Source organism: Aulonocara sp. 'chitande type north' Nkhata Bay, linkage group LG6 (assembly GCF_057382095.1).
Source record: "Aulonocara sp. 'chitande type north' Nkhata Bay isolate Kocher_YH1m ecotype deep benthic linkage group LG6, A_spYH_male_GT1.1, whole genome shotgun sequence".
NCBI lineage: Eukaryota > Metazoa > Chordata > Actinopteri > Cichliformes > Cichlidae > Aulonocara > Aulonocara sp. 'chitande type north' Nkhata Bay.
The window spans coordinates 41,166,459-41,174,800 of NC_141349.1; positions in this window are offsets into that span (position 1 = coordinate 41,166,459).

An 8,342-nucleotide genomic window follows, 5' to 3' on the forward strand; every position below is an offset into this window, starting at 1 on the left:
GCTCTGTCCCCTGGTATTCTTCTGAACTTGGCCAACTCATGATATGGTCAATTGTTTTTTCTCCTACTCAGCTGTCTTCCTCTCTAACAGTTTTGAACTTCCTACAATAATTCAGCTGTCATCGTGTAAACTTGACCCACTAATCTTGTTGAACTTTCCCTCCCCTCTCTTGGCTCGTTGATAGTTAATATCGCACACTCCTCTCTTATCTCTGGTTCTGTTCTATCCTCTCTTAAAACTGCAATAATAACTCCAGTTTTGAAAAAGAATGGTTCAGACCGTACCGTTTTAAATAATTTCAGGCTAATTTCAAATTTGCCCTTCCGAGCCAAAACTCTCGAAAAAATAGTGGCTGTGCAGGTTCATATACACCTCACTGGAAATAACTTGTATGAAGTTTCTTGTTGTTTTTTTATACTTGTTTACTTGTAATACTTGTTTTTCTATTTGCCTTTTGGATTCACCAATGCCCTTGCTGTTTTCCAGGCATTAGTTAATGATGTCTTTTTTTTTTTTAACATAATTGTATTTCTCAGCTTATATATATGGACACAGCAAGGTCTTTGAGAAAAAAAATGAGAATGTCATCTGTCCATATCTATGTGAAGGTCAAGAAATGGGAGTTTCACACACTGCTGTCAGATCTCCATCAAACAGGGAACTCGAGGATGAGACATATGAAGCAGACAAATTGGGCTACTGACTGTTTATTCTGCATTGATCTGAGGATAGAAAACAGAATATATTAGTGCAGTCACTAATTTCATCCCTTTTGTGTGCTTAATTTTCCATTAATGTGGCGTAATGATATCAAAGCTGAGTCATTTTTAAAAAAAAAAAAAACATTTTAATACGAATAAGCAGAATTCATAAATAAGGGAAATGGTTTTCAGTACTGAATTTTTTCAGGCTTTCGTTTGTAGTTTGTTGTTAGAGTTTATTAATAGAAAAAGAAGAACTGCGTTTATCAGAATGTAGTATTGAAACTATAAAATGATGACTGAGCCTTTTATTGGCTTTTTCTAATGTGCCTGAATTCTCACACGAGGCAGAGCAAAATATTTTAGCCTGGATAGCTGTTGACCTGATTAAGTGATGTTACACTAAATCAGATTATTTAATGAAAAAGTGTAAGGTCTTGAAGAAGATTTATTTATTGGGAGTGAATCTCATCTATACTTTTATTACTTTTTTCGTTGGGCAAACTAATTCAAATGAAAATGTGAGTGTATGGTGCTGAAGAGAGACTCTAATAATCTGAATAAACACTGTCATCTTAAAGGCCTTTAACCCTCTCAAGGCAGGCGTTGCCGATTTGCAACAGTTAAAAACTAACAACCTGATTACCCCACATACATATTTTATAGTTTTTTTCTTTACTCAGAAGTATCACTACAGGACTTGGTTGTGCATTAGCAACAAAAAGTTTAATTTGATCCTGAGAGGGTTAAACAGAAAGAGCAAAACCTTGCACATGCATTTTCCCTTTTGAGCAAGTTGCCCTGCAACAACAGGAGAAACTTACCAGTAGATCTTTTTTGTCCACTTTTTTACATTCAAAATCTTTTCACTAGAGAAAATAACAGAAACAGTTCTGCATGTGCCACTGAATTCAAGGCCACTATTATTTCAAGCCACTAAAATGTGCTAAACATTTATAAAACTGATTCAAAGTCTGGATTTTTAAAAATTACTGGCCAAAACCTCCACAGATGAACCTGCACTGATGTTCACAACTACTACATAACTGTGATATATGTACCACACTTTCTGTGTCTCAATGTAGTAACTGTCACAGTGACTGAAAAAACTTTTATTCTAGAGTCTCAGCTCATACCAGCTTTTTCTTTTTTCTTAAAACAGTCTTTGAGAGCGACACCTCCCATCTGCAATGCTCTGGAAGGAGTATTCAACACAACCGTGTGTGGTTTGAGCCTTCCTGTTTATGGCAGCAGATCCTCTGTGAGTCATACTGCAAGCAGATGCCCTCCTAACAGACAAAATCAAGTTTCACAAACGCAAAACTGAAACTTTCGTTTTAGCAACCGGCGTCTGCTGTGTAGAAATTCTCATCTATGAATCAGGTACAACGTCTTTGTCATTTCTTCGCACAAAAACACGACGATTGAATGTTCTTTCCACGTCTCTGTAACAACTGCTGCAAACAGGTACTACTGCCCAACATAATACAAAGGCAAACTGAAGGAAATTGCCGTCCCGGGTTTCCTCCGTGGCGTGAGCGATAAGCAGAGTTCTGTCCTTTCCTTCTAAGATTCCTAATTATTTAAAGTAACACTCAGGTATGCCGTTCAGCTGGGTTAGTTACAGCGCCGGGAGCAGCTTGGGAGAACAAGGAAACACAGACTGCTTCAGGTTGCCTTCCCAAATCAACTCAAAGGTTTATTTGATACACAGCAGTTTATATAGAGGAAAAAAGGTTCGTGTGTCAGCTTTCCCAGTTCAAACCGGTACAGACTAAATAAGGAAACGTCTTCCTGCCTTCTGAGCAAAGTATCCCTTGTGTAGTTTATCAGTTCAGCTATAATTTATGATCATCCCAGCAAAATACACTCCTAGACATAAAATACAGAGTTCTTTCATTAGTGAATTCTGAAACAAACCACCTAGCCTTTAACGAGCCTTTTCCAGGAGATAAAGAAAAAGGGAGGATGGGAGTAAGGAAGTGGTCTCATCTCTGTGGTGTTTTCGACCTTGGGGGACCAGCTTGTGAGTCTTACACCTTAATTCTTGGGTCACAGAGAAAGAGAAAAACAACTAGTAGATGGGCCTTATTGAGTAACAGTTTTCCTGTATAAAACAATCTCCTGTAAATGCTAACCGTGGTATCAAAATATCACAACACAAACATTTTCTTTAAAATATTTACTTTGATTTTTAAAGCAATACCTTTTTCATTCTCAATGATAATCAAAACTCCCACAGGACCAGCATCCTGACCAAAGATCATGGCAAAATATGAAATTAAAGTAAACAGTATCAGTATTCGCACACTGCATCTGTTTTAGCATTACATATAGGATAAGACACTTAATTACTCTACAGCAAGAGACCGTCCACCAGACCTGATGATCAAACGTAACAGAATACTTTTTATGTAAAGCTGCGTTTTTAAAATGCTCTTCACTGATTATTATTTAGTAATTAATGTATGTTTGAAGACACTTTTCAGGAGCATGTTCGAGCAGCCATTGCACTTGTCATTAACTTTGCCATTCTGCTATTATGTGGTGGGTAGGTACTATAAAGCAAAAAAGCAGAAAAAAAATCCTACAACACATGGAAGATGTCATACGGCTGTGTGGCAGGCAGGATGTAGGACCCAAACGCAAGACACTCAGACATAGGAAAAAACACTCAAAGAGGCTGCTTTATTGCAGTGCAAAAAACTCCATAAAAACAAACACACAAAAAACAAACCCAAACTACAAACTGGAAACTGATACTAAACACTAGGAAACCTGGAACGAGAGACTAGGGACGCGGATCACAGGGAGCACGGAGGGAACCACACACAGCATGACGAGGGTACGACGTGACACAGAGCAAGGAAAACACAGGTCTTAAACACACTGAGGGACACCGAGTGAATGAGACACAGGAGAAGAGCAGAGCTGGGAGTAATCAAACATGATGAGACATGGGATGGGTAAAGCAAAAGTAGAAACACTGACATAAGACAAGGGACCGTCAAAGTAAAACAGGAAGTATAACACAGAGACGGGGACTTAATGATAATACAAAATCAAAACACTGGGTCACTGACCCAGGACCGTGACAGAAGGGTTTTAATATGATGTTTATGTGATCCACTAAAGTGAAACTTAACACTATATTTTGTGAGAGGGGTCTGGAGGTGACTTTTATTACCTTTGGACAGGTAACAGAAACTGAAACAGACCAATCTCATTTTTAGCTCTACAACTCCAGGAAAAAGATACCACATAAGAGATGACCTTTATGTCTTTCTGCTAGTTAGCGCTAAAAGACGAGAAGATGAATAAATCATTAGAATTTTCTTCGCCAAAACTAAATTGCAAACTTGTTGGACACACAAAACAAGCCACATCATATTATTATTATTATTTAAATCACGAGCGTTACCAGTGAGTATACTCTGGATAATGTTTCTTTCTGACTCTAAGAATGACCAAAAATTACCCAAAAGTGGGCTCAATGTTTTATTCATTGTGATATGAAATGAGTGACAGAGCCCATAAACTCATCACCAAAGTGTGTGAATGTCAGATTTAGTGCTATGTATTCATCAGTTGGTTCCAACTATAGCTTTTATAATGGCTCTTTGAAGAGACTGTAGTTGTAAAATCATGCTGTTAACAGTGAAGTGTGATCTGCGTTTACTTGTTTAGCTCAAGCCTCTTTAACCCTTAACCTGGCAAAGTGCGAGTTTGGGAAAGCTGTCGACATATCTAGGTAAGCAGGTTGGACAGGGGCAAATTCGTCTCATAACTGCATAAATGGATGCAATTCTGTCCCACCCTACACCCAAGACAAGAGATGAACTCTCTTGTCTTGGGCGGTTTCTAGGTCTAGCTGACTATTACAGGTGTTTTTGCCACAACTTCTCTGTGGTAGTAGAGCCACTCACCACTCACACCATTGTTCTTAATATATCTTCTCCCCCTCCAGCACATAATGGGCTCTTTTGAGGAGATTTCTTATCACTGTTATGCTGATGATATTCAGTTGTACATCTCTTTAAGCCCCAGGATTTATCTAAGCTTCAGCTTTTAAATGACTGCTTAAATTCTATCAAACGTTTGATGGCTGTAAATTTCCTCCAACTCAACGAGGGGAAAACTGAAGTCCTCATATGTGCTCCGGACAGATTTGTATCCCAGATAGTGAAAGCCCTTGGTCTTCTTTCTGTGTATGTTAAATCCTCTATCAGGAATTTAGGTGTCACTTTTGACTCGACTCTTACATTGGATGGGCATGTGAAATCTCTGGTTCAGTCTTGTTTTTATCATTTAAGAAATGTGGCTAAGTTAAGCCCTATTTTATCTCGCCCTGAACTGGAGATAGCTATACATGCATTTATTTCCTCACGCTTGGACTATTGTAACTCTTTGTTTATGTGTCTAAGCAAAGGTTCTCTGGATCGTCTGCAGGTTGTGCAAAACGCTGCAGCTAGACTTTTGACAAAATCCTCCAAGTATTCTCATGTGACACCATTGCTATTTCAGCTACACTGGCTTCCTGTTGAACTTAGAGTACATTTTAAGATCCTGGTCTTGACATTTAGAGCCTTGCATGGACTGGCACCTCCCTACATCTCCGATCTGCTACAGCCCTATGTCCCTAGCAGGTCCCTGAGGTCATCTGATCAGGGCTTACTTGCTATAAAACAGGCTAAAATGAGAACTAATGGTGACAGAGCTTTTGCCACCGTGGCCCCTAGACTGTGGAACTCTCTCCCCCAAACATTAAGAACTGTGGACTCAGTAGTTGTTTTTAAAAGAACAACTCAAAACTCACCTTTTTAAAACTGTGTTTGGTTAAATTTCTGCCTGTTTTATATTGTCTGTTTTACCCTTTTATTATTTGTTATCTTATGTGCAGCACTTTGTGATTCTGTCTAGAAAGGTGCTATAGAAATAAAAATGTCTTTATTTATTTATTTATTTATTTATGTACAATCACAACCAGAGGTTGATCCTGATCAGATGTGTTCTTCCATAGACTTCTACAATATCGGAAGTCTTTATAACCTCATGTATCATCCCCTCTGGGAGGAAAAGATGACTTGATGCTTGTTTAGTCTCCAACAAGTTAACAGGTTGGCAGCTGAATTTTCTATGCAGTTCAGTGTTGACCCCAAAACCATTTGGGAAGAGAAGGGGTTGAAGATTTGATTGTTTTATCATGCTCTTAATGAAACGAGGAAGAATAATAACGCCTCAAGATATTCAAAGATTCAAAGCATTCATTGTCATGTGTACCAATAAAAAGCATTTCTCTGTACAATGAAATTCTTTCTCTGCTGTCCACACACAGATGCTGGTTAATATGTACAATAGATAGAATACAAATAGTATGAATAAATAAATGGAGACAAAAAGGAAAAATTGAAGTATTGAATAGATAGATTTATGTGCAAAAGAGCTATGAGCTTAATATGCTGGTTGATATGTGAGATGACCTGAAGTGCAAAAATTATTGATACTGTTAAAATAGGTCAGCTGTTTAAGAGTCTGATAGCAGTGGGGAAGAAGGAGTTGCTGAGTCGAGATACAAAATCAAGTCGAGTCTGGATTTCACACTTCTAAACCTTCGTTCCGAGGGCAGAAGTGTGAACAGTCCGTGTTGGGTGTGTGGGGTCTTTGAGGATGGAGGCAGCTCTCCTATGGACTCTGCGATGGCAGATGTTCTGCAGAGAGGGCAGCGGGGTCTTGGTGATCCTCACAGCGTTTGTTATCACTCTCTGCAGGCATTTGTGGTCCATAACAGTAGTGCTGCCATACCATGCAGTGATGCAGCTGGTCAGGGTGCTCTCCACAATCCAGCTGTAGAAACTGCTGAGGATCTTGGCCAACACCCCAAATTTCCCCAGCCTCCTCAGGAAATACAGCTGCTGCTGAGCCTTCTTGACCAGCTGTGTGGTGTTCAGTGTTCAGGTGAGGTCCTCAGACATGTAGACGGCCAGGTACCTAAAGCTGCTCACCCTCTCCACTTCAAGCCCCAGGATGAACAGCAGCTGGTGAGGCCTCTTCTTCTTCCTCATGTCCACAATCATCTATTTTGTCTTATCAGTGTTGAGGGTGAGATTGTTCTCCTCACACCATGACACCAGACCGGCCACCTCTCTCCTGTAAGCAGCTTCGTCCCCTCCAGTGATGCAATCGATCACTGCAGTATCGTCCGCGAACTTTAGTATGGTGTTATCCCTATTGGATGCAACACAGTCGTGGGTGTACAGGGTGTAGAGGATGGGACTGAGGACGCAACCCTGTGGAACGCCAGTGTTAGTACTAATGCTGCCTGCCAGTCATAAAGTCCTGTGGTGGGTGGATAGGGTTGGGTGTAGGCCGAGTGTTGCCAGCTTGTGAGTGACACCATCTGGCTGAGGCCTGTCTATGCGCAGTTTGCATGTTCTCATTGTGTCTGCATGGGTTCTGTCCAGGTAGTGTGGCTTCTTCTCACAGTCCAAAGACAAGGAAATGGTAAATGGACTGGTTCTTATATAGCGCTTTTCTACTCTGAGCACTCAAAGCGCTTTACACAACTCGTTCATTCACCCAATCACACCCATTCACACAAGCACTTTTCTAAGTTTGTAGTGCTATCTAACTAACTAACATTCATACTCTGATGGAGTTAGTATATTGCCAAAGGATATTTAGCATGCAGATTGGAGCAGACTAGGAACGAACCACCAACTTCCGGTTAGTAGGTGACCTGCTCTGTAGCTAGTAGCTAGTTAGCAGGATTAGGTTAACTGGTGATTCTAATATGCCTGTAGTTGTGAATGTGAGCACAAATGGTTGTTTGTCTGTGTTACTCCCGCGACAGACTGGTGATCTGTACCCCAACTCCCACATTATGGTAGCTGGGTCAGGTCCCCCCCAGTTGATGAATGGTGTGGATTGAAGCCACGCTGTTGTAATAGATGCATCATGGGATTTTTCATTGTTCTGCTGAAATATGAAAGTCCTTCCTTGAAAAAAGATGTTGTCTGAATGGGAGCACGAGTTGCGCAGGTTATCCTGCCTTCTGCACATGTAGTTATAGCACTTAAACTGTCACTTATATTATACCCAGAGGTGGGAAGTAACAAAGTATCGATACTTTGTTAATGTATTTAAGAACTTTCAGGTATCTGTACTTTACTTGAGTAGTTATTTTTCTAGCATTTTTTACTCCCTACATTTTTAAACAAATATTGGTACTTTCTACTTCTTGTGTTTTGAAAATAAGCCCAAACAAAAGTTGAGCACAAAAAGAGCAATGTTTTTTTATTGTCAGGTATTTTCAAATACATTTCTATCATCTCAACAAACATCTGTGAACACACAACCTGTTTGTGTGTAGTTTGTCACACGGTGTGTTGCTAGCTAAAGGTTCAGCTGCTTATTTCAGAGGGAGAGAAAAGAAAGAAAGCTTACATGTAAGTTCACATATAATCTTGATGTTGTGTTCACTCTGATGTAAATTAGCCCCATCTGAGTCTGTGAGTTTAACAGTTACAAAGTCGGCTGCCTTTTTGTTTACTTCGGTCTTTAAAAGGTAATTTTAGATCTCAGTGACATTTTCAACTGGATGAACAAATATAATAAAATATTTGTACTACTGGCTTTTACAGC